Source organism: Sarcophilus harrisii, chromosome 5 (assembly GCF_902635505.1).
Source record: "Sarcophilus harrisii chromosome 5, mSarHar1.11, whole genome shotgun sequence".
NCBI lineage: Eukaryota > Metazoa > Chordata > Mammalia > Dasyuromorphia > Dasyuridae > Sarcophilus > Sarcophilus harrisii.
Window position 1 is genome coordinate 9,745,327 of NC_045430.1, and position 26,004 is coordinate 9,771,330.

Genomic DNA, 26,004 nt, shown 5'->3' on the forward strand with positions numbered 1-26,004 from the left:
TTGCTCCGGGGTCGCGGGGCCCTAACTTGGAGGCCGTCAGCCCTGCCTCGCTCATTCTGCCCACAAGGGAGCCAAGGTCTGGAGAGGAGGCCTGAGATGGGGTGGGGAGCGAGTTCTCCAGCTGGCAGGGGTCCTGGGAGACCACCTGGCCGGCCCCTCACTTAGTGCATGAGCCCAGTGGGCAGAGCCAGGACCTCTGACCCCAGATGCTGTTCTCCCCAAACCTGCCGTCTCCTTCATTCATTGAGGAAGCTCTTGCTGTGTGCAGTGACAGACATTGATTGCTTGTTGTTTGCGGAGGGCACTGAGGAGGAAGTCCTGATCCTGGCCCAGTTTGAGCGATCCACACGGATGGTGTGGGGACACGCGTCTGGAGGAGCGGCCTGAGAGCTGGCAGAGGCCCCTGGGAGACCACCTGGCTGACACATGGCCTGAGAGGGGCCAGCCCTGGGCCACGCAGGGGAGGTTCCTGGAAGCGCTGGCCCTCCCGGAGAATGGGAGTCCCTTGTGGGCAGGGACTGGGTCTCTTCTCTTTGTTGCTTTGCCTGCACCCAGGCCGTGGGCTTGACTTGAATTCCCTTCCTTCCTGGATGGGCAGGAATGTGCCGGGGGAAAGGGGGTTATTGGGAGAATTGGAGCCAGCCTGAGCGAGGGGGGTGGACGGCCCATGCAGGGAGGGCCGGGTACGTAGCCCACACGGGGCACTCTGAGCCTCGAGTCCCAGCCAGGGGATTTAGAACTGACTGGGAGAGTCCCTGGGAACCAGGAAGAGCAGGATGGAGGCGGAGGCCCAGCTTCCCTGTGCAGCCTTGAGAGTGATGGGGAGGGCAGCCTCTAAAGTCCCTCTGACTCTTGCCTCGGCCTTAGTCCAGCGTCTGGCACCAAGGAAGTGCCTGAGGCATTTCTGGGGACTGGGGGCTAAAAAGCTTCTCTGGGTGTGGAACACAGGCCCGAGGGACTGGGAGAGCTGGTGTGAGGGTGCTGGGCTTTTGGGTCCTGCAGGCTAGCCCCTGGCCAGCCTTGGGACCTGGATCTAGAGCCCGGGGGGACCATAAATGGCCACAGCTTCCAACCCCTTCTTTGACAGGGGGAGAAACTGAGGCGCGGACAGTTAAAGCGGCTCCTCCAAGGTCAGGGCCCGGCCTGGGCTCCTTTGGGCCAGGCGCCACAGGAAGGGGGTGGCCGGCTCTCCTGCACCAAGCTCTGGGCTAATTGAAACCTTTTACCATGGGCAGAGCTTTTTTTTTTTTTTTTTTTTTTTTTTTTTAAGTCTTTTCCTTTGTGGTTTTAACTCCCCTTGATTTTTTTTTTCTTTTAAGCCAGAAAGACTGTTTAAAAATCTTGTGCTCAGGAATCCTCGCGGGCCCCTGGTGCCTCTGATTTACTCTGGGCCCGCTCGCCGCACTCAGAAATGGAAATGAGTTTGCTCTCTTTCAAGCCTCCCAAGCCAGCAGAGCCGCGTGCCCTCCACAGGCTGGGGGCCGGCCCTGCTCCTCCTCCTCTTCCTCCTCCCCACCGGCCTCCTTCTCCTCTGCCCCCCCCCCAGCACTTGGAAGGAAGAAAAGATGATCAATCTTCCCAAAGGCCCAGTGCCAGGCACTTCAGTCAGGCAGGCAGCTTTTACTGGGGCCTAATCTGTGCCAGGGACCGGGCACCCAGAGGCAACACACAGACCCTTCCCTCAGGGAGCGCTCTCCGGCCCTGAGCAGGGGCACAGATCGTCACTTCCCGAGCAGGGGAGCTCTTGGGCAGGGGCAAAGTGGGGGCTCTGAGGCAGAAAATGGGGAAAAACACAAACTAAGGAGGCCAGGGTGTCCCATGGGTCCGGGGCCAAAGAGGGGGAAAAAGAGGGGAAAAGAGGGGGGCCGACCGGGGTAAGGGGTTAGACTGGGTGCACTTTCCATGGGGGGCAAAACAGACAGAAGGAAGACATGAAACAGAGGGAAGGAGAAGAGAGAAGAGAAGAAGAAAAGGGAGAGACAAAAAAAGAGGGAGAAAAAAGACAAAGAGAAAACAGAAGAAAGAAAGAGAAAGACAGAAAGAGAGACAGACCAGAGCAAGGGGAGAAAAGGTTAGAGGGGAAAGGAAGAAGGGGAAGGGAGGGAGGGAAGACAAACAGACCCAAGAGAAAGGAGAAGGTAAAGAAAGTACCATGTGCACCAGGTGACACACAAAGGCCTCCTGAGCCCGGCCAGGTTGAGAGCTGTGTTTCTGCCCATGCAGTGTGAGTCAGGGTGTGACTCGAGCCCGCTCCGGGCGCTCAGCACCCTTGGGGTCACCGGGAAGCAGCTAACACTGCCCTTGTCCCTGGGAGGCTTCCCTCTATTCTGCATCCTCTTGGGGTCTGGGAAAGGATGGAGGTGGACAAGAGGAGGCCGGCCTGGCCCAGGCTCAAGGACCTCGGTCATTTCTCCCTTCCAGGAGGATGTAGGGACACGCGGGAGGAGGGGGGTGTGGGGGGGAGGAGGGGGCAGCAGGTGGCGCCACAGGGCTGAAAGAGCTGTTTTCAAATCCCACTGGAGACTCTCACCAGCCTTGTGACCCTGAGCAAAAGTCACTTCCTCTCTCAGAGCCTTAATTTGGTCATCTGTAAAATGGAAAGAATAGCAGCACCTGCCTCAGAGACTTCTTATGGGGGTCAAATGAGAGAATGGGCATGAAACCCTTAGGAATGGAGGCTTTCCTGTGAGCGTCTCATGATCTGGTTTCCAGCTCAGGACCTCCGGGCTAGCTCAGGGCCTTTGGGTTAGCTCAGAGTCTCTGGCCTAGCTCAGGGGCTCCCTGCCCTTGTGGAGGACCACCAAAGGCAGCCCCAAAGTCTCCAGACCAGCAGGACCTCCCTGGGCCTTTGGCTGCTTCCTCCAGATGCCCTCGGCCGTCCTGGGCCCGGGGGCCCTTTCTCAGCTCTCCCCTAAGTTTCCTGCCACTCATCCCTGGGTCCGTTTCAGTGCCAGCCCTCCCACTCAGCCTTGGCACTCCCACCGGGAAGGGGCCTTCTTTCTTTGACCCCTGGTGCCCTGGGAGGGAGGGGCCTGAATGTGGGCTCTGGGTCAGCGGCTGCCACTTGACTCAGCTCTGCGAGCGCTCCATCTCACGGCCTCCATTTTCTAATGGGCAAGATGGGGCCAATAATCTTTATACATTTGACCTCATATGCTTGGGAGGAAAATGCTTTGTCAGCCTTAAAGTGCTCACCCAGCACGAGGCATTATTACTTCTCTCCTGGATGTGACACCCCATCTTGTCTTTAAGCCAGCTGTACCTCTGTGTGAGGGGCTGGGGGAGAACTGGAGGGCCCTGCCCAGCTCCAGTAGTCTGTTCTCAGCCCTCTCAGCCCTGACATCCCCTGTTCTAAGCTTCCTCCCAGGTCTGACATCCCCTGTTCTAGGCTCCCTCCCAGCTCTGACATCCCCTGGTCTAAGCCCCCTCCCCTCTCTGACACCCTCCGTTCTAGGCTCCCATCACTGCCCTGTAACTTGATGACTGTCTCACATCTGTGTTAGATTTGAATCTCCTCGAGGGCAGGGACTGCTCTGCCTTTCCCTTGGTGCCTAGCTGGCAGATGTCTTGCTCCTGCTGGGAAGGAGGAAGGGGGCTGGCTGCGGTCCCGTTGTGGGCCTGCGGGCCGGGGCAGCTTTTCCTGCTCGGCCTGGAGCTGGGGCTCCCCTCGGCTGCTTTGGGCCCAGGGACCCACCTGGCTGCCCCCCTACGCCCGCAGGCGGACTTGGCAGGGCCAGGGTCCCCGGTCCAGGCGGAGGCCCCGGGCGCCCGGCGCTGTTTGGGGACACCTGCAGGTTTGGGCTGCCCTCTGGCGTCCCCGGGTCCCTGGGGGGGGGCGTGCCCCAAGGATTTTGGTCGTAGTCAGGCTGGCTGACCCCTGGAGGAGGGGTTCTTGCTCCCATTTTACAGGGGAGGAGCTGGGGCAGGCAGCAGTGCAGTGACTTGCTCAGACTCACAGCGAGGACGTGTCTGAAATCGGATTTGAACTCGGGTCCTGGGTGTTCCACAGCCCCACAAGCCCTCCTGCCATGCAGAGCTGGGGTAGCAAGGCCCAGGGGGCAGAGCTCCGGACTGAGTCCCGGCTCACGTGGGCCAGGATTGGCCCCTTTGCCCCCCAGGTCTGTTTCTTTCCTTGTTAAAGGTGGGTTTGCTCGAAGGGCCTGGGCTGTGGCAGTCCCACGAGTCCCAATTTGCCCCTCGGGCCTCTTTACAGAGAAGAAAACTGAAAGGAGATCTGTGGGCATGAGGTTCATTCAGCCGGAGTTTGGTCCTGGGCCCAAGTTTCCCCCATGGTGGGGCCCGTCGCCCAGCTAAGGCTTCCCCTGGTTGCCTTGGACCCTCCTCAGCCCTTTCTGGTGGGCCTGGCCCGCCTGGACTGCCTCCCCTCCCCTTTCGGGGAAGGACACCCCACCCGGCCTGTGGGTCCTGGCCCTTTGGTGGGGGAACACCGCCGGCCCTTTGAGGCAGGCCTGGATCAGACACCCTCTCTGGCCCTTTGGGGTTGGACACCCCACCGGCCTTGGGAGTGCTCCCCTCCAGGCTGTTTCAGGCCTCCCCCTCCCCACCAGCTGTTTCAGGCCTCCCCTCCTGTGTCCCCCCCCCCCCCACCCCCCACCCCACCCCGGCTGCTTCAGGCCTCCCCCCAGCCACCCCCCCTGTTTCAGGCCTCCCCCTCCCCCACCCTCCGCCCTCCCCCGGCCTGGCGGGCCCGGCACCCCCCCTGGGCCGGGCCCCCTCGGCCCCGGGCCCCAGGCCCCACAGGCAGGAGCCAACCCTTGTTCCCCTTAGATGTTCCCGGGCTCAAGTCCACACGCGCCACACCCCGTTCCTTCCTCCCCGGCCCCCTGCCTGTTCCCCTTTCCTCCCGCCGTGGGCTGGCCGGCAGCCGGGCCGGGAGCCGAGCCCCCCGCCGCCCCGGGGCCTCTCCGGGCCGGGTGTGATGTCACGGCCGGGCCCTGCGACTTCTCCCGCCGCCCGGGTCCGGAGGGGCCGCGGGGAGGCCGAGCGCGGAGCCCCTCCCCCACGGCCGGGGCCAAAGGGGCCGGGCAGGATGCTGCCGCCAAGGTAACCGGGCTTCTTTTCTGGACGCTGCCTCCGCTCAAAGTTTTCTTGGTTAAGGGCCGGCCGGCGGGGCGGGCCGGACGGCCGGGCGGGCAGGGGGGGCGGTGGCGGCCGGGCCCCCCCCTCCCTCCGTCCCCGGCTTTCCCGGGCCCCTTCAAAAGGCCCAGCTGCTGCCTGGCTGGCTGACATGGGGGGGGGGGCGGGCCCCGGCGGGGCAGACCCGGGAGGAGCCGGCCCGCGGGCTCGGCCCCGTCCCGTCCGTGCGCGGGGGCACGAGGGCAGGGCCCGGGTCGGCTCCCCCGCGCGGCCGCCAGCCTGGCCTGCGGGAGTCGGTACCATCCGGCGAGGTCTCGGGCAGGCGCCGAACCTAAGTGTTGGGAGGGAGGAGAAGGGGCGCCCCGTGCCCCCCGCGGCCCCTTCTCTCCCGCCTCCCCGGGGTCAGCGGCGGGTGGGGACAAAGAAGGGCCGGCGCGGGGAGGGAGGGGGGGAGTTTTCCCCCGGATCCATCAGGAGGGAGGAAGCCCCCAGGCAACAGGGCTGTCCATTCAGCCCGGGGAAGGAGGCTTCATCTTGCGTTAGGCGGTGTGCGTCTGTCTGGAGGTGGGAGGGGGAGCCAGGGAGAGGATGACGAGGAAGGATGGATGACATTGTGTTGTCTGTTTGCGCTCGGTCCGGGCCGGGGAGGGGGAGCCCGGGCTCAGAACCGGCGGGGACCGGGCAAAGCGCCCCGGCCGGGCCCGGGGAGGCGGCCGGGGGTCTCCCGGACCCTCCCTCGTGTTTGCTTTGGGTTTGAGCATTTATTTTTACAGTGAAATGCCGGAGACAGGCAGGCGGGCGGGCGGGCGTGTGGATCCTCCTCCCTCCTCACACTGCAGCTCTGCCCCGAGCCTCAGCCCCGACCTGCCCATCTCCCCTCTCCTCCCCGCCGGCCCCCCTACCCGGGCCTCTCACCCTGAACCGACTCGGGCACCGAGGGAGCTCTGGGGGGGGGGGCGGCCAGCCCCAGCCTGCCCCTGGGCGGCCCTTCCTATTCCAGGGTCGGTCCATGGAGCCCCTCACGGGTGCAGCCCTGAGGGTCCCCAGCCGGGGTCCACCCTTCATGCGGCCCTGAGCACCCCCCCCCATAAGTCTGGCTCCAGGATGCTGTCATGGTGGTTGCTGGGTGCTAACAAAGACGGATGCCCCCCTCCCCAGCCCCGGCTCATCTCGGGCCCTGGGACTCGGCCAAAGTTGCCAGGGAAGATAAGCCCCAGCCCCAAACCTGGGAGGCCCCCCCCTTTACCCCCCAGAAAGTGCCTCCCCTGCAAATGTTTACATCCTCTGGCACTCCCACACTGCCTTCCCTCGCCCTGGAATCCCCATCTGGCCGACCTCTCGTGGCGAGGTTCCAGGCTCAGGGAGCCCGCGCCTTACTCATCCACGATGCTCCTTCCTGTATTCCCTCCCATGTGTCACCTTCCCGGGGCCCTCCCCGGGGCCTGCAGGGGGGACCCTGCCACCAGCAGGGGGCAGCACCCGGGCGGCCACTCCTCACCCGGTCCCGGCCCCGCTCCTGCTCCTGAGGCAGTGCGTGGGAAAGGGGCCCCTTTCTGGATCAGGGGAGGGGCGGGAGGACCCCCTCCCAAGAGCCCCAGTGGCCCGGCTCATCTTCAGTGCCTTCGAGGGCAAGGGAGGCAGCCTGGGAGCCAGCTCAGGGGCCTGCCAGCTCTGGGCCTTCGCTCCCTCCCCACACACACTCTCCCCCCAATCCCAGCCCCCCTGGATCCTCAGTCCCCCTGACCTTCCTGTGACTGACTATTGCTGAGACCCTCCCTCCCGACAGCGGTGGGTGGCAGATGGAGCGGAGGGCCAGAGGGGAGACTGAGGCACCCCAGGAGCTGGTCTCGGGGTCTCACAGTGTCAGAACCGCAGAGCCCTGGGTGACCCCTCCTTCCCAGGGGGGAGCTGAGGCTCAGGGACCCAGGGTGGGATTCCAGGGGATCTTTTCAGCCCCCCAGGGTCGTATATTTACGACCACAAAAGCCACCCCTGAGACCTGTGGCCAGAGCTCACTTCAGGGATAATAGAATTAAGCCCCAAAGCCACCCTCAAGGTCATCGAGTCCACTTGGTTTTACAGATGGGGAAACAGAGGCACAAAGAGGCACAGAGTCTTGCCTCAGGTCCCAGAGAATATCAGAGCTGGGAGGGACCCTGGGCTTTATCAAGCCCACCTTCCTCTTGTTACATAAGAAACCACGCTGTAAAATTCAAAGTCGGGTCCTCTGGGGTTTTCCTTAACAGCCCACACTTATGTTGCTTGGGACGGAGTCCTCCAAGTCCCTCAGAGGGAGGGGAGCATCTTCATGTGGCCCGCAGGGATCTGGGAGATCACAGAGGATCCCAGAAGGGCAGGCCCCAAACACCCGCTATGTCCCTGCGGGGAAACTGAGGGCACAGAGCTGGTGCACCTCAGAATGAGGGCCCCGGGTCTCCATCCGCTGCCTCCTCCAGTCAGACCGGCAGCCCCTCCGTGAGCGCCCCCCACCACGGGGCCTCCCTCTGCCTCGGCCGGAGCGAAGCCCCTTTCCTTTGGGCTGCTCCTTGGCAGACAGACACACAGCGGGCGGTTAATGCTTGCTTGTGCCCAGTCCCAGCACAGCGGTGTAACGAGCAGCTGAGGAGCCGGTGATTTCCAGCTGCCCGTTACAGGCCGGGCTTTCAGGACCCTGGAGAGGACAGGCTTCCACAGATTGGGGGGGGGGTGTTGGACAAGCCTACGGCAGTTTAGATGGTCGGAGGCTCAGGGCTGTGGCTTATGCAGAACCGGGACATGGCAGGGAAGGGGGGTACAGAGGTGCGGACATGGTCTCCAGGCCCTGGAAAGGAAGGCCTGGGGAGGGACTTACCTGGGCTCTGCTGGGGTCAGAGGACAGCAGTGGGACCAGTGGGCGGTGGCCCAGATGCCCATGGTGCAGAGGGGGAGATGCCCCCCTCCAGGAGCCCCCCTGCCTCTCAGGGGCTGGGCTGGGGGCCTGGTCTGCAGGGCAAGGGTGGCGCCGTCGTGCCTGGCTCTCCTGCTCACCCGGATCCGCCCTCCTCGGCCCGATGTCAGGTCTCCGTTCTGGGCCGGGCTGTCGCCCCTGGTAACCGGAGGGGTTTGTGCCCAGGGTGAACTCTGTCTGAGCCTCCTCTCAAATTCTGTGACTGCAGAAAAGGAGCCGGCCCCAGGGAGAAGCAGGAAGGGACAGTGCAGGCCTCCCGGGGGGCGCCCACGCCGCTGGCCCATGCCAGGCCATGGCCCCCCATCGCGGCCCCCAGAGTCTTCCTGCCGGTTTTGTATTTGTGGGACAGCCTCGGGTCGGGGGGGAGGTCCAGAGTGCCTTGGTTTCCCCATCTGTAAAGCGCACTGAGATCCTCTCCCACTCTAGACCAATAACGCTCTGCATTGTTCCAAAGTCGGCCGGTTCCGTGTAAAATGGAATTGTGGGAGCTGGAGCCCAGAGCCCCCTTCCAGCTGTGCGTGGGGATAGCCCAGTTGAGACAGCCCAGACTCCCTGGTGTAACCCCCCCCCCAAGCTGCACCTACTTAGGGAGCCCCAGAGGCTCTCCCCTCCTCCCTGGAGGCGCCTGCCCCATTTCAGAAGTGAGCCTGGCCAGAGACGGACGGCATTCCCTCCCTGGGCCTGGCTTTACCCGTCTCTGAGTGAGTGGGGATGCTTCCAGAGAAGCTGTGGGGACCTCTGGCACTTGTGGTCTGGCCCCTCGCTTCACAAAGGGGAAACTAAGGCAGAGAGGGATGCTCGGACTAGAGGGGCTCCTAGTGCTCAGTCCCAGCCTGTAATGCCCTCCTGACTGTGTGGGGAATGGCCGGCAGCTGTCACTGCTGCAGAAATACAGCCGAGCCCCAGGGACAGAGAAGGGCCGGAGGAGCCCCAGGCCCAGCTGTGCCATACGGGGCAGCGCGGTCACTTTTGGGACGGCCCCTCCCGGCTCCCTCATCCTGGGGTCTGAGCTTGGAACCCTGCCCCGGGCGCCTGTGTCCTGGGCAAAGCTGCGTGACCTCCCCCTGCGCTTGTCACACAGAGCCAGTCCTAGCACAGCCGCCTCCCCAGGGCCTTAATCAGAAAGCACGGAATAAATGCCCCAAGCTGGGACTCCAGCTTAGGCTTACTGTGTCATTGCTGTTACTGTTATGGCTTCTGTGTCTCAAACTCTCCCCAGGCCTGTTCTAAGCCCCTCCCAGCTCTAATATTCCATATTCTAAGCTCCCTCCCAGCCCTGATACCCCCTGTTCTAAGCTCCCTCCCAGCTCTGACATCCCCCGTTCTAAGCCCCCTCCCAGCTGTAACAAACATCCCCCGTTCTAAGCCCCTCCCAGCTCTGATGCCCCCTGTTCTAAGCTCCCTCCCAGCCCTGATACCCCCTGTTCTAAGCTCCCTCCCAGCTCTGACATCCCCCGTTCTAAGCCCCCTCCCAGCTGTAACAAACATCCCCCGTTCTAAGCCCCTCCCAGCTCTGATGCCCCCTGTTCTAAGCTCCCTCCCAGCCCTGATACCCCCCGTTCTAAGCCCCTCCCAGCCTTCATGTTGCCCAAGTCTCCCTTAAGGCAGACACGTCCCCTGTCTCCACACCTGGGATCCCCTTTGGCTGAGGCCTCGGGATGAGGTAGCCAGGGGCCGACCAGGCAGGCCCAGCCTCCCTCCCCATCAGGCTCCTGACCAGGTGGTCCTCTCCCTCCCAGCCAGGGCACAGCAGGGATTCTGGGTTCTCCCAGCTCCATCTCCTCCCCCCAGAAGTGGTCAGAGCCTCCCAGAGCACAGTGAGAGGGGGAGAGGTGGCTGTAGGGGGCTCAGTTTGCTCTTTCCCCACCACTGTCCGCCTTTTCTGGTGCACGAGGGTCAAGGCAGGAATGAGGAGTTGGGCGTCCCATTTCCTTTGTGTGCCGAGATGCCCAGATGTCCCCAACTAACAGAGCAAGAAACTGAGGCCCAGAGGCTCCTGTGCCTCTGCGGGGGCCTCAGTGGGCTTCTTCCTGTTCTGCTTTGCCATGCTGTGATTTACCCCTGCCCCTTGGTCCCCCACCTCTGGCACTCAGGGCCACAGCTGGGTAATGAGCTGCCAGCCTTGTGGGCTCACTTTTAGCCCATGGTCCCTGAGGCCGCCAGCATTGGAGCGGCCACATTTTATTGCCTCAGAAATCCTTAGGATTTTAAAGTTTGCATTTAAAACCCCCAGTTTGGAAAAGGGCTTTTACCCAGTGGCCGGGGTGCAGAGGTGTCCGTGACACAACATTGAGAACCCCTTGTTCTAGGGCTTTGTTGGTGGGAATGGGAAAGGGACTCTCCTGGAGCAGAAGGCAGATTGGGCACATGGATAGCTTTCCTGCATGCCCCGAAAGGACAAGGGAGGAATGGAAGGGTTGGTAGAGGAAAGATCCGAGATAGAAGGAAAAGAAGAGACAAAAGAAAAGGGAGACAGGGACAGGAGAGAGGAGAGAGGCAAAGGAAGAAAGAAAGGGGGAAGACAACGAGAACAGACTGGAAGGAGACGTGAGAAGAAGAGAGGAACAGAGGTCAGAGACAAAATAGGAAGAGACAGAAGATTGGGAAAGAACAGGAAGGAAGAAGGAAGGAAGAAGAGAAGGAATGGAAGAAGAAGGAAGAAGGAAAGAAAGGAGGGGAGGAAGAAGGGAAGGAAGAAGGAAGAAGGAGGAAGAAGGAAGGAAGGAAGGAGGAAGAAGGAAGAAAGGAAGGAAGGAAGGAAGGAAGGAAGGAGGGGAAGAAAGGAGAAAGGAGAAAAGGAAGGAAAGAAAGAGGACAGGAGGGAGGGAAGAAGGAAGGAAGGAAGGAAGGAAGGAAGGAAGGAAGGAAGGAAGGAAGGAAGGAAAAGGAGGGAGGAAGGAAGGAAGGAAGGAAGGAAGAAAGGAAGGAGGAAGGAGGAGAGGGGAGGGGAGAAGGGGAAGAGAAAGGAAGGAGGGGGAGAAAATGGATCAAGGGAAGAATCAACAACAGGGGAGGCAGGAGGACAAGCCTGGAAGGGAAGACGGCCGGTGCTAACGGTACAAAACCCCTCCATCCTAACCCAGGCTGCCAGGCTCCCGGAAGTGGGCCGAGGCACTTGGAGTAAGCCTGTGCAGGGAGTGTTCCCGGCTCCCAGTTTCACCCCAAGGCTGGTGGGCCCCTCCCAGAGTCTGGAGGCCCTCCCGGCCCCCTGGAGGCAGCCTGTCCCTCCTAGGGCCCGCTCCCGGCCCTCGGGCCTGCCTCCTGGGTGTCCCTTCCTCACCTGGAGGGCTCCCTGGCTGAGGCGGGCTGGGCTTGGCCTCCTCCCCTGGCCCTGCTCTGGCACACCTTGAGTCTCGCTGACTCACACTGGCCTCGCCGTCCTGGCACCCCCGGCCTGGTTTTTGGGCACGGCCTGGCTGGGCGGGCGGCCGCTTTGCCTCTCTGCTGTACAATGGGGATAAGCCTCCTGCCTGCTCCCTCAGTGCCCAGAGTCACCCGCTCTCACGCTCCCATTCTTCCTGCATGAAACGCTCCGGCCCAGAAAGGGAGGCCAGCCTGCTCTGAGGCAGTTTAGCAGACCTTGTTGTCCCGGAAGTTGAGGGCAGAGCAGCCTTGTTTGGGGCAGGGGTAGGGGGTAGAATCCTGGCCCTCGATTCAAGCCTGGCGCTGACGTGTATCAGCTGGGTGACCCTGGACAAGAAGCAGCCTTTTGCCTCAGTTTCCCCATCTGTGAATTGAATATAGTAAGAGTGCCAGACTCCCAAGGTCACGGAGAGGGTCTCAGGAGACAAAAAAAAGCGCTTTGGGAACCTTAAAGTATATAATTCATTATGGCTGCCCAAGGACCTACTTTTGAGTTGGAGTTCTGCTCAGAGCCTTGGGCTTGGGCTTCCACCTTTGTGCCCCCCCTCTCCCCCCAGTGGCCAGCGCAGCCTTCTGAAGTCTGAGTGAGTGTCGGCCATTGTCTCACGGGAGGCCTTCCCCTCTCCATGTACTCACCATGAGACCCTAGCCAAGTCTCTCGCCTCATCGATGAAGGGCTCTGGCTCCTTTTACAGGCGGAGAAACTGAGGCAGACAGGATGAAGACTGGCCGAGGGCAGCGCAAAAAGGAAGTGTCTGAGATTGGGCTTAACTCTAGAGCCTTCTCCGTGCTCCATCACAGACTGCCCTGGTGGCTGGCTGCCCTCCCGGCACTGAGCCTTGGAGGAACGCCTCTCATGGGCTCCTTCCGGACAGGGGGGGGTGTCAGCGTCATCCCTGGGATGCTCTGGGAAAGGAGAGGCTGGGTCTCTTCCCCCCTCCCCCACGCCCCTGCCAGGCGCCCAGCCTGGGGAGGCACGTCTGGTTGTTCTCAGCAGCCCCGCCGCGGGTGCCCGCCGTGGGGAAGAGATAGTAGGGGGCCGATGAAACCCTTGGGCGTTTCCCACGCGCCCGGCACTGGCTGAGCGGCCTGGGGACACGGACGGAGGAGGAGAACCGCAGGCTGAGAGCTCAGGGCCCAAAGGAGCCTTCCCCCGGGAGTCCTGAGATGCCAGTCAGGAGGGCGCTGGGTGGTTCTGCTTTGTTGGACTTTCTAAGAGGCCCAGAGAGCAAACTCTTCCTTCTGTGCTTAGAATCAGCGAATGCTAATACACATCACAGCTGTCACCCCCACCCCCATTTTCTTCCCTACACAATGACTCATTGAGTGGAAGCGCAAATGCTGGGCCTGGGATCAGGCGACCAGGTTCCAGTCCTGGCGCTTAAAGCTTCCCGGCCTCCGGGGCTGTGGGCAGACCTCTTCCCAGGCTTCTGTCCTGCAGTTCCCCATGGAGGTAAGGTTGTCCGCACTTGAGAGCGGGGGAAACGGAGGCCCAGAGGGGGCTCGGGCACACCCAGCCGAGGAGGGCGTTGGAGGCCGGTCCTCCCGGGGTAGCCTCTGCAAACCTTAGGCCTCCTTCCCCGGGGCTGTCTCGGGTGCTCGGGAGCCCGCAAATGTGGCTCCCTCCCAGGGCTGTGCCCCAGCCAGCCCCCAGGGGAGGGCAGAGGAGCCTGAGTGACCCAGCCTGGGTGCCCCCGTGAATTCCCTTCTCAGTTCCCAGTTCCCACCCCGGGGGCCTAGGCCGGCCCAGCTCTCCCGGGAGCCCGAGGCATCTGGAGTCTGTCCCTGCCCTCCTCCCAGCCCCTCCCCCACCGCCCGCCCAGGGGGAGAACCCTAATATTTCCCTCCCAACAATGGTTTCCTGGAACTTTCATTTTTAAAAACCAGCAAAAGGAGGGCCGGCTTTCTGCTGGCCCGGGGAGGATGGGGGGATGCTGGGGGGCCGCTATGCAGCCACGCGGTGCCCATGGGGAGGCGCGCCTGGGGCCGGGGCCCTCGGGGCCTAACCCTCCCGGGCTGGGGGCTGCCTTGTTATCCGTCCCTGTTTCTCAATCAGTGGCCCCGGCGGGAGGAGACCATCTTGTCTGCGCCTGTGGATCATCCCCATTGTGCCGGGGAGGAAACTGAGGCCCAGAGAGGGAGGTTCCCCCGCCAGGCGGCGGCGGGGCCGGGCAGGGGGAGGGGCGGGCAGGGGGAGGGGCGGGCAGGGGGAGGGGGCCCGCGGGGCTGTGACCAGGACCTTGGCACCCTTTTCACCAAAGCCCCCATGGCCGCATTTTCTCGCCTTTGTTGTAAGAAAGTTTCAGGAAACGCCTCTGTTACCTGAGGCTGCCGGAGGGGGGAGGGGGGGTCCTGCCCAGGGCGTTGGGGAAGCCCCTTCCCCTCCGGGCGAGGAGGAGGCTGGCGGGGGTCTCTCCCGGCCCGGCCCCGGCGGCGCCCCCTCTCCCCGCCGAGCCTCAGGCAGCCCCGCTGCCCCCGCTCCCCCCGGCTCAGGAGGCGTTTAAAGGAACGAGGGAACCCTCCCTGCTTCGGCCCCGGCACCCGCGGTCCCCGGAGAGAGGCTCGCCCTCTTCCCTCCCAGCCCGCTCAGGTACCACCCAGGGGGGCCCTCCCCTTCCCGGGGGTCCCCCCCCCCCCCGCCGCCCTCCTCCCTCCTCATCTCCCTGCCCCCCTTTTCTCTTCCTCCCTCCTCCTTGCCCCTCCCCCTTCTCCTCCCCACCTCCCCTCCCCCTTTCTCCACTTCTCTTTCCCCCTCCCATCTCCCCCCCCTTCACGCTCCCCCCGCCTCCCGCGCGCCCGCGCGCCGCTGCCCGGGCGGCCCCTGATTGGCGGGGCGGCGTCACGTGACCCTCTGTTATTTCCTGTGTGTTTGGGAGAATGGAGAGAAGCAGCCCCGAGCGGAGCCGCGCCGGGGCCGAGGAGCGCGGCGGCCTCAGCCCCTGCCCCTGCGGCCGGGGGGCCCCGCGCTGAGCCCCGGCCCGGGGAGGGGAGCCGGCCCGAGCCGCCGGCCTGCGAGCCAGGAGCGAGCCGCGAGCGAGCCAGCGAGGGAGCGAGTGAGTGAGCCGGAGAACGGGAGCGGGCGGGCGCCCGCCGGGGGGGGAGGGACCGGGGACGGACGGACGGACGGACGGACGCGGGGGGAGGGGGCAGGGAAGGGGGAGGGGAGGCGCGGCCTCGCGCCCCGAGCGAGCGCCCAGGTAACCGCGGGCCCCGCCCCGCCCCGCCCGGCCCCGCCCCGCCCGCGGCCCCCGCCCCCTGCCCCCGCCCCCCGCCGCGGGGGGAGGGGCCGGCTCCGGCGGGTCGGGCCGCCCGGGACCATGTGCAGCGGCCGGCGGGCCGGGGCGCTCACTTCCTGGCCGGGCTGCTCCGCGCCCCTCCCCCGGGGAGGGGGCCGTGCGTACGCCCGAGCACGTGGCTGCCCCGGGGGCCCCCTCTCGCGGCTGTGGGGGCGCCCCCCGCTCCGGGCCGGGCAGCGGGCCCCGCGCCCCCCGAGCGCCTCAAGGTCACGTTTGCCAAGCGCTCTGCGCGCGAAGCGCCTACTGTGTGCGGGCCCGGAGAGGGCTGGGGAGGTGCGCCGGGGGGAGGGGCCCGAGGCCCCGAACCTGCGTGACCCCGGGGCCCCGCCGGGACCCTCCCGCCTGCGGGCGCGGGGCCTCCTCTCAGACCCGCCGGGGCCAGGCGAGGGCCCTGCTCCGGGCGCCCACTCTGGCGGAGGAGGGGGCAGGAACTCCCCGTAACCGGGGCTGCTTGTGGCTGGGGCGAGACCTCAGGCAGCGGCCGGACGGACGCCCCTCCCGGACCGCCCTCCCTGAGCGGGCCGGGAGCCGTGGGAGGCGGCTCCTCCAGCCCCGAGCCCAAGCTCTGGTCCCCTGTGCCGGCGGGGAGTGACCGGAGCTCCGCGCCTCCCTGGGAGACCCTCGGGGCGCCCGGGGGCTCCGGCCCCTGCCTCCGCGCCCCTTCTCCCGCTGCAGCGCGCGGACGGCCGGGGAAGGGCCCCTTCCCACCGCCTGTGGGCCGGGGGGCGGCGGAGGCCTGCGGCCGGGTGGGCAGAGCCTTCTGTTTGCCCGGGAGCTTTCTGCCCCGACTTGGGGAAGGTGCATTTGAGAGGCGCTTTGGAGGGTGGGCGAGCTGCCTCTTTCTCGGAGACGGGGAAGCTATTTGGGGTCTGTTTCTGAAAACTGAGATTTCATCTCCCGGAAAGCCCCCCCTTCCCCCTGAGATGCCGTCCCTTATAGCGGAGACCGCCCGGCATCCCCTGCGGTGTGAGGTGCCTCCCCCTGCCCCGGACAGGTGGGGCGGCCTCCTGGGGGAGCCTCGGGGCCCCTGCAGCGCCTCCGGCAGCGGGAAGTCGGTGGGACCCCCACCGGGCGCTGCAGCCCTCGGGGCACCTACCTATCCCTCTCATGGGGGCCTGAGGCCAAACCGGGTAGCAAGTTTAAGCACCTGAGGCTTTGCTTTCTTGGGGGGGGGGGTGCTTTTCAGAGCAGCCTCAGAAGTAAGTGGGCAGCAAGGCCTGGGTGTGAGGCCGGTGTCGCTGCCAGGACCAGAACAGAACGGGTCAGACTAGCAAGCAACGGGCGGCTCTGGGTGGGTTTCCTTGACTGAAGCACACGCGCCTGACGTTTGGGATCGAAGCTGCCGGTGTGTGACCAGCAGTTCTGGGGCTCGTGGGGGGCAGGAAGACGGGGTTCCGTTCCCTTCCAGGAGCGTCCCGGCTGTGTGCTCCCCATCTGTAAATGGAACAGCCTCCAGCCCCTCCTCAGCTCCCCCACTGTTCCTCCTCCACGGGGCAGCGGGACTCTCCACCTTTGGGAAGCTTCTGTTCCATGCGTCCCCCAAGGACAGAACATGGGCAAAGTCATAGTAGAGGGAAGGGCTCCGCCGACAGTTGGCAGGGTCAGAAAAGGGCCCTTACAGGAGCCAAGAGATGTGAATGTAGAGGGGGAACATTCCCGGGGGCACTGGGAGCTTCCAACCGGGAAGCTCTGGGAAGTCGCACAAGCTGCCTGGCGTGTTGGTGCGGAAGTGGATTGTGAAAGCCTATGGACGCCGCAAGAGTCCTAAGGTTGTGGGAGTCACTGTTGCTTTTCAAATAGGAGGGGACGAGGTCAGACCAGGAAGACCCATTGGCGGCCGTGTGGAGAATTGCTTGGAGAGGACTAGTCCTCAGCAGGGGACGAGAAGATGGACTGGGCAGGGTCGGGAGTTGGCAGTGCCCACCCCCGGGATGGGGCCCCTGGGGGAAAGGCGGCTCTTCTTCAGGGATGCTGAGTGCCCCCTGGGCACTTATGACCATAGCACTGGGACTCAGCATCCGGGAAGAGAGGGCAGAGAAAGGACAAAATCCAGGCTGCATGCGGATGAGATCCTGCTTAGGAAGAGCACTGCCAGTCTGCTCAGTCACCCAGGTGCCAGGCTGCAGCCCCTGCCTCAGAGTCTGATGGGGAGCCCGGGCAAGCTGGGAAGTAGCACCTTGGCTTTTGGGCCTCCCCCTCCACCTGCCACAGTCTGGGCCCTGTTGCCCTTGGTCCTTGCCCCAGCCCTCTGAGGAGTTGTTCTTGCCACCGCCTCTTCAGCCCATCCGACCAAACTGATCTCCACCCCCACGGCGGACCATGTCTCTGGACTGGTGAGAAGCTCCCATGACTCCTGCCCCAGTATGGAATAAGATGAGGACTGTTCAGCCAGAGCCAACTTGGTGCCGATTCCCCCAGCCTTCCTCCTCAAGGAGACCTCACCCACTCCTTCCTCCACCCCCCATCCTGGGGGTATCTTTCTCCCTTCAGGGCTTTTGGGTTTGCAACGTGGAACTGGGTCAGGCACACAGTAGGCCTTTAATAAAGACTCCTCACGCTGGGGGATGGGAGTGAATGAAAATCAGCTGGAGCACCTGGGTCCCGCCCTTGGGAAGATCCGGCTGGCTGGTCCAGCCCCTCCCCTCGGTCCTCTGGACACTTGGCTGAGAGCGAAGGCTTTCCTGGGGAAGACCCCATCAGCTTGTGCCGCTGATTCTCCTTTGCAGTCGCTTTCCCTGGCTCTGCATCAGAGTTATGAAGGGGCGTCCGTGATGGGGTGAAAGCGCTTTTGTGGGTTATTTCTGGTGGTTTAAGCTGCCTGGGCTTGGCTCTGCCGGCAGTCCTGGGGAGATATTTACAATTGGGCCAACACTTTTATGGCTGGGTGTAAAAGATTGCAGAGTTTCCAGAAACTCTGTGTGTGTGTGTGTGTGTGTGTGTGTGTGTGTGTGTGTGTGTGTGTGTGTTTAAAACTCTCCTAAGGTAATTAGTTTAGATTCATTTGGATTTGTGGGAAGGGTGCCAGGTTGGTGATTGGGGGGGTGCCTTTGTCCCTAGCTCTATCACTGACTCGTGCTGTCATTTGGGGGCAAGTCACTTAACCTTTCTGTTCCCTCATCTCTCCATCTCTCAAATCTCTCCCAGTTCTCCTGTTCTAGGAGGTTGGATGGTTTTCTTTCAGAATAGCTGCTGCCCTAGAAGCCAAGAAATCTCCAGTGAAACGATTGCTGCCTTGGTCCCTTTCTTCTGACCTGAAGGCCTGTGGGAGTGGGGGCGGTTTATTTGGAGCCTGGCTAGTCTTTGGTGACCCAGTTAAGGCTGCTACCGGTGTTGGGTTGGGGATCCCACATCCACCTGCCAGCCAGGACTGGTTTTTTTCTTACAAATAATAGGTTATTTTTAAGCTTCTCTAAGTGCTTTCTGTACTTCTTAGGGACTGAAGTTTTGAATTTGAAATTTGCAAGTTAATGTTCATCTCATGAACATAAATGGGGGGATTTGAAAGTGAATGTGGTCCCTCAGAAAGCAGGACCCACTGGACAGAGGTCAGCAGACCCGGTACAGGAAGGTGACCCTCTCTGACTGATGCAGGCTTTGAAGAAAGCATTGTTAACTCATGTTCCAATTAGATCTGTTTTAGATAATTTTAACATCCAATTTGAATAATTTTTTCTACTTTTCATAAGCCTTTCCCTACTCTTTTGAGGAAGAATGTTCTGCTGCCTTCTGGGTGTCTGTGTTGGGGGGAGGGGAGCGTGGCCTTGGGCTTTTAGCAGACACACAGATGGGCTTGGGTTCCAGCCTCGGCTCTAGCACTGACCCAGTAAGCCCCGGGCACATCACTTAAGCGGGTTGGATTCTGAAGCGAGGGAATTGGACAAGGTCAGATGTTCTTAACCTGGACCCTGAATAAATTTGAGGAGATTGTGTCTGTGAACCTGGGTGGAGGAGAATTGCACCTTTATTTCAGTGGGACTGGTTTCTCTTTTTGCCCTGTGGAGAACCTTCTCAATAGGGGTCCAAGGCCTTGTCAGACCAATGCCCAAAGGGACCCACTCACAAACGCCGTTCAGAAGTACAGGGCTGTACTGTCTTTGCCAGCTTCTCATGGCAACGCCATCGATGCTTCGGTCCCACTCCGACCTTAGGAACCTCACAGCGGATCTTGTCCAAACTCTGACTCTACTGTTCCTCCCTGCCCCCCAAGGTCAAGGAAGCCTGCTGCATTGCCCGGCCCCTGCGCACGGCTTGGTCCCCTCTCAGACTGGGTGGCACAATTCTCGTTGGCCCAAAGGGTGACAGGCCATCTCACTGCCCTGGTTTTGTTCTCCTTGTTGGGCTGATGCTCCACAGGGTAGTGACCATCCATTCATGGAGATCCACTTAAAAAGGTACCGAACACAGACCCTTCTTTGGCTTTGCCCTCGGAGCCCTGTGTTAGCTTCTAAGGTGTTTGGATGCAGGCCGAGACAGGGAGATCAGGACCTGCCTTCAGCCTAGTTAGCAGTGGGGCCCAGGGCAAGTCTCCTTCATGACTCTGCGGGCTGTTAGCCACATTTTATACATGAGGAAACTGAGGCAGACAGGGAGAATAAAGTGTCTGAGTAAGACTTGAACTTGGCTCTTCCCAAGTCCAGCCTCTGAAAGAACCTTGCCTTTGAGTATCTGATTTTCCTTCTTTTTACTTCTGTGTGGCTCTGTCACCTCTCGGTCCCGGGCTGCTCATCCTCTAGACCCCAGCAAGCATTGCTTCAGCATGTGCTATGTGCCAAGCCCTAGCCCAGGCCCTTGGGGGACCATAGGGTCACAGAGGTCTGGACTTGGCTGGGCCTCTGCCTCTCTGTACTGCAGTGAGGAGAACTCCCGGGCCGCCCATCAGCCAGTGATTCTTATCCCCAGTTTGAACAACCAGGCGCTTGGCACATGTGTCACTAGTGAATTGCATGCTTTGCATGTGCTTGGCGTTTCTGGGAACAGGGCGGTATTAGTAGATCTCATTTTCCTCTTCTCCTCCCAAAATGTTGTGGGTTTTTTTTTTTTTTAAACATTTGGGAAAAGAATATATGCAAGTTGTACATTTAAAATGGGAGCTGTAGAAGAGAAGGTTCTCATGGCAACGTTTGACTTGCCCATTTTGCCCATAGAGTAGGTAGTATTTTTGATTACGAGTGAGGCTGTTTAAAGCCCTTCAGGATATACAGTATGTGCAGTGTGGGCGAGAGAAAGTTCTCATAGCAACGCTCACTTTCTAGAGTTCCTAAATTTAAAAATTAAAATTAGCTTTAAGCACCAAAACAAAGGGATGATTTGAAACACTTGATTGAATTGGTAGGATTTTTGCTGTATCCTTTATGGAAGATTCCTAATTCTTGCAAGAACTAAAGAACTAATGAGCAGGTACTGAACCGAGTACCTTTTGGAGTTAGACCTCTGCTTTAGAGATGATGCCAGTGGGTTTGCGTGAAGCCAGACTGTGGCATGTGACACACTGAGGGTACATGTGCTTTCAGTGGTCTTCACTTTGGGAGATAGATGGGAGAAAACGTCCTCCTTTCAGAGTCATCTGCCCTGGGAGCCAGCTAGGCTGAGTGCCAGACCTGCCTCTGACCCAGGCCCACTTCGTTTGAGTGCTCCCTGCAGGGAAATCAGGGGAGATGGCAGAAACACTCCCCACCTCTTAGGTTTCCCTCCCTCTTTACCTTGTTGGATCTTTATGAGATAACTCTCCTAACCCAGCCTCTGGAGAGCAAATAATCTCTTTATTTGTTTGTCATCCTCTTTCCCAGGGTGGAATGGAATGTCTTGCCCATAGTAGGAACTACTAAGTGTTTGTTTGGATTATTTCCTTTTTTCTCAAATTCCTTTTGGCTTTTTCCATCAAAAACACTTTAAAAAAAGTTATACTATTCTAAAGTCTGCTTTTTATTCTTATATAGCATTCATTTCCAGATAGAGCCCTCCTCCTTCAAGCGGGGGCTTGTAACAGGCTATAAAAACATGGAAAAGGATGGAGAGCACTTCAGTTCATTGCTTGTGCTCAGTGCTGCTGGCATTCTCCTCCCCCCACTGCCCCCAGTCTGTGACCTGTGACCCCCCTGAGGGTGTCTAGTGCAGACCCCTACGCCATGCAGGGCATAGACATCAAGTCATCAAGTAACTCCCGAGATGACAACTTGGTAGAAAAGCAGGACATGAATCCAAGATACCTGACTCCAAATGTGCTGGCTTTTTAAAAGTTGTTTGTTTTTGACGAACAAGCATTTCTCTTTTCCCCATGGCGGGGAGGGGAAGAGACAGAGAGAGAACCTTTGTAACAGATCTTCCTGATCAAGCAAAACAAATGCTCCCATGAGCCATGCCTTCTCATGCATCTTGAATCCATCACCCTCTGGCAGGACTCCTCTGGAAATGTGGTGGCTCATGGCATTATCAGAGGCCTTCAATTTTGGGTCTTTACAGCATGCTGGCACTGTATATAAGTCGATAGGCTGGGTCTGCTCACTTCACTCTACACTGACTCAAAAGTCTTCTAGGTTTCTCAGAAATCCTCCTTTTCCTGATTCTAGCACCACAGCAATATTCCATTACATCCCTATGCCATAAATTTGTTCAGCTTTTCCCCACTGGATGTCATCATCTCGGTTTCCCTCAGTTTCCATTACATTTCTTTTGCTCTTTTTTTTCCTCGCTTTATCTACAAATCTCTTTGGGGTAAGGGCCTAATAGTGAGGTCATTGGGTCAAACGGTGTGCAGAGTTGGATTTCCAGACTGGCTGAGCCAACTCGGCTCCACCAGCAATGCTTTAATATGCCAACATTTGCCCTTTTCCTTCCTTATATCTGCCCATCCAGCCATTCATCTTGCCAGTCTAGGTGTGGTGTAGAAAATCAAGTTTCTTTCATTTGTATTTCTCATGACTATTAGAATTTGGGTCCATTCTTTCACAGTAAGTGGATAGTTTGGGGTTCTTCCTTGGAAAATCACATCTTACCCTTTGATTACTTAGTAATTGTGAGATTGTTCTTATAAGTTTAAATTGATTTCTTCTAGCTCTTAGAGTATGAGACCTTTATTAAAGAAAATGTATGCACTTAACTGTTAATTTTAGCTGCATTGGTTTTGTTGGTGCATATATTTATCAATTTTATATAATCTAAATCATTCATCTATCTTCTGATCCTCTCTAGTCTTATCTGGCCATGCATAGTCTTGCCTACCCAAAAAATCCAAAAGAAATGTCTTTGCTGTTAATGTGACCTTTTATATCTAAGGCTTGTGATCATTTGCACATAGCTTGGTATATGGTGTGAGGTGTCCGTCTTAAAGATAAGCCTAATTTCTGTCAAGTTGTTTTTCCGTTTTTGTTGAGACCCTGGTAACTGAGGTCTTTGGGGTTTATTAAAAACCTACCTCTCATCCCAACTCACACATCGGTCAGATCCAACAGTCGGCATTGTTTCACAGCTGTGGTCATCCCCTCCACCCTGCAGAGAAGGGAATGGTACTTGAGTTGGCTTTTTTTGCAGTAATATTTCCTTATATTCAGGAACCATCGTTAGTTGACCCATTCCTCAGAGAGTGTATATCTTGTCTTCATGTTTCTTTGCTGTGGCAGAAAGTGCTACTGTGACTGTGGATTTAGGTGAGTCTTTATTTCTCTCTTGAATTTTAGAAAGGTTTTTAACTGTCCCAAATGCTCTCCTAGTTTTACTAGTGGTGTCCTATAATCCCACTTCCCTGTTGGGGAATGGCTTTTGGGCATTGGGATTGGGAGTTCCTTTGCTTCCTTCTATAGTTTAGCACAGTACTTAGTTTATAGTTGGTGCTTAATAAATGTTTACAGACTGAAATATTTGTATTAATTCCCTCTGTTCTTGGCATAAGACCCTTAAGAGACATTTGATGCAAAGCTTTTTTTCTCTGATCCAAGTTTCCCTTATCCTACCTACTTAGATTGCTTTTGTTTATAAAAAAGCTTTTCGACTTCATGAGTTGAAATGCTATATTTTATCTTTTGTGATCTCTGTCCCTTGTGTGCTTAGGATTTATCCCCCTAGCCATAGGTAAGAAAGATGTCTAATATGATCCTTTTATAATTTCCTTTATGATTTGACCTTGACTTGAATTCTTTGAGATTGACGAGGTACATAATTTGCTTGATTCCACTGAAAACATTCCCGTGCTGTTTGGTAGCAATGTGCACACATCCTGTCATCTAGGTGGGTGTATCGGTGACTCACGCTTAGGAGCCAGCAGTTTGTGCAGGTGTGAGGAGTCTCATTTCACAGATGAAGAAACTGAGGCTCAGGGGGCGTAGCTAAGACCATGCCAGAGTTGACTCTCATAAGTGGAGAATTTTCTCACTCCACGGCGATTATCCTCTTTCCACTTTACCAGTTTTGCTTGCGTTGAATCTATGAAGGAGATATACAATCAGACAGAAAAATCTGTTTCTCCCTTTTTCTCTCTCCTTTCCTCTGCCTCCCTCCACCTGAATAATTTAATCAAATGTAGATTATGTTTCCCTGAGAAACCTAGACCATGTCTTCCCTCCTGTGCTTAATGGAGACCTGGCTGAAGGGCAAAGCGCAGGGAATGGTTTCAAGTCTCTGGCACTCGGATATATCGCCTAGGACCTGAGCCAGAGGCCTTAGGGTCTAAGGAGTGACTCTGCTTTTTGGATAGAATCAGGGGGAAATCATTAGCTGATGATGCCAGTGGTTGGCTCCATTCTGTTTGTGGGAGTGAGTGAGAGGTGGAGCAGGCATTCATTCAAACCTGATACTGCCTTTCGTCCAGGAGTTGGAGAGAACTCTTCCCAAGTTCTGCAAGCCACGGTGCTGTCAGAGGTGAATCGGAAGGTGTAACTTTGTTGTTTTTCTCACCCCCCAAAAAACCAAAAGCAACCACCCTGTGTAGCCTGCTTTTTATTTTAAGATTTCAGAAATATTGAAAGTTTTTACAGATTTTTCTGCTGCCAAATTGTGGCCATTGGATTGGGATTTAGCCATCAATTAAACTGGTCTGCTTCGGGCATGCAAAATCCCACCCAAGTCAAAGTAGAAATCAGTAGTTTTCCAACTCTTTGGTGAGCTTTATTAATTAACTGATCTGTTTGTTTTTGTAGGGCAATTGGGGTTAAGTGACTTGTCCAGGGTCCAGTATCTGAGGCTGGATTTGAATACAGATCCTCCTGAATCCAGGGTTAGCGCTCTATCCATTGTGCCACCTAGCTGCCCTGGAGGATTTGTGGAAGAGAGGGAAGACAACAGGATTGGGGCAGAAAAGGAAAAGATCTACATGGGAAGGGATTTTGCCCATTCCAGTCAGAAGAATCCCCATCTTTCCTTTAAACATTTTCTTTCTGCCTTTTGTTTGTAATCGCCTTCATTTCCCAGTACAACCCTCTTCCCTCCTGCCCCTCCTCATCAGTTTGGGGGGGGATGCCAATCCAATCCACTCCCCCCAGAGGCCAGTGCTCTCTGGAGGAGAGGTCCCCCTCCCCCAAGCCGCAGTGTCATCACACCCAGTTCTGTTTTGTTCCCTTCGTGAACATCAAGGTTGTCGTCACCGTGATGGGTGTCCATCGTCTTCTCGGTTCTACTCACCTCCCTCCTGCCTCCCGTGCTCTTCACATCCATCATTTCTTGTTGAGCACTAACACCCCATCATGTTCACAATGGGACGAACCATCCCCTGATCAGTGGGAATCTTTGTTTCTTTCTTTCTTTCTGGCTTCTGTGAAAAGCCGTGCTTGAAATAGTTTGATGTGTGTGGAGCCTTCTCATCATTGACTTCCTTGGGTTAGGCACCTGGCAGTGGGATTCTGGTTCAGAGGAGGTAGGAGCGGCTTTTTCTCCGAATGCTGGACCAGTTGACTAGCCCCAGCGCTGCTTTCGTAGACCCTCCTTCCCCATCCGCACTGACTCTTCCTATTTGCTTTTGCTTGACTCATTTTCTGGGTAGAAGGCAGAACCATGGTTGGTGGTTTTTCCCATGATAGCTTTCCCGTGGTAGACAGTTGTTACAAACAATCCTGGGAACTGTTTCTGCCCCAATTTTTAAAGATTCTCCTCCCACCCACCCCTTTCTGGCCGGCATTTTCTCTAATAAATTGACAGTTGGAAGCAAAGATGAGATGTTTGAGTGGAACGAACCTTAAATAATCTCTAATGTGGATCCTTTCCTCCTTTCTGCACCTGAGGAAATGATCATCATGGCACCCAAAATAATTTGTCCCTTGCTGCCCTGGAATGGGTGGGGGTACTGGTCAGAAAGCTATCTTGCCCTCTAAATATCAGGAGGGCCTGGATCATGGAGACAGTCATGCATCCACATCAGTTATCAAAAAGGGCAGTGACCTGAGGTAGGCAGGGTTCATGTGCCAGTGAATCGGAAGGGAAAGAGAGGCCACAGATCCCCAGGTTGTGAGATTTGGGTATGGCCCCACAGAAGGGTGGCTGCCCTGCGGTCTGGGCCTCCCTGAGCCTTTTCCTCCTGTGGCCCACCTTGTCCCTGCATCCCAGCTTCCTCATTTCCACAAGGATGGGGCTGACCTGGGAGGCCCTTCCAGTCATAGGGTCCTAGCAGAAAAGGATTCAACTTGAAAGATGTAGCCAAGCCCCCTATCTGACTAGGGCTTAGGGAAGGGAAGGGTTTGGCCTGGTTGCTAGGCTTGGGATTGGGGTCTGAGGCCTTGGATTCCAAATTGAGCATTTCTCCGTGCTCCCCTGTGGTGTGCTCACTTGGTCCAAGCCTTTGAGTGTTGCAGGAGCCTCCTAATTGATCTCGTCTCTCCCCTCCAATTCATCTGCTACCCAATGGCCCAAAGTAGGGCTGACGCTCCTTCTGCCTCTGCTCAGTAACTCTGCTGGCTCCCTGTTGCCTTCAAGTTCGATGGGAAACCCTTTCTGACATTGAGAGCTTCTCGGACCTGTCTCCAGCTTATTTTCCCAGCACTGCTTCCCTGGGTGCACTCTGCTGCATGATGAACGTGCCCTTGCCCACACATGCTCCTCGATTTCCCATCTGTGTGTCCTCTGTGCACCTTCTCCCTTGGACTTTGACGATCCCCCATTCTGGGCCTTGTAGAAGCTCTGCTCAGAGGCTGCCTTTCCTAGACAATCTCTGATCCTCCCTTAAATTTCCTGTGGGTGTGTATGCTATAGTCAAGGGCTTGGAGTCAATCCAACTTCCTCTTTCCCTTCCCTTGGGTTCTGGGCGGTAGATCTTTCCTCTGTGAATGACCCATCGGACCCTTTGGGATGGATCTCAGGTCTCTCCCAGAAGATTCTCCAGGG

At 58.3% G+C, this 26,004-nt stretch overlaps 1 protein-coding gene across 3 annotated transcripts in view; it reads left to right on the forward strand.

Annotated features, from left to right (window-relative positions):
• Window positions 1-4,902: 4,902 nt before the first annotated feature.
• Window positions 4,903-26,004, forward strand: part of TCF20 (transcription factor 20) — a 95,159-nt gene continuing 74,057 nt past the window's right edge. For 2 of the 3 annotated variants that reach the window (XM_031938532.1, XM_031938535.1), the window contains exon 1: window positions 14,251-14,460. The gene's annotated coding sequence lies outside the window, so the exon portion shown is untranslated. Of the gene's footprint in view, window positions 5,065-14,250; window positions 14,461-26,004 lie in introns of those variants that run through there. The other variant, XM_031938534.1, reaches the window with a different exon arrangement.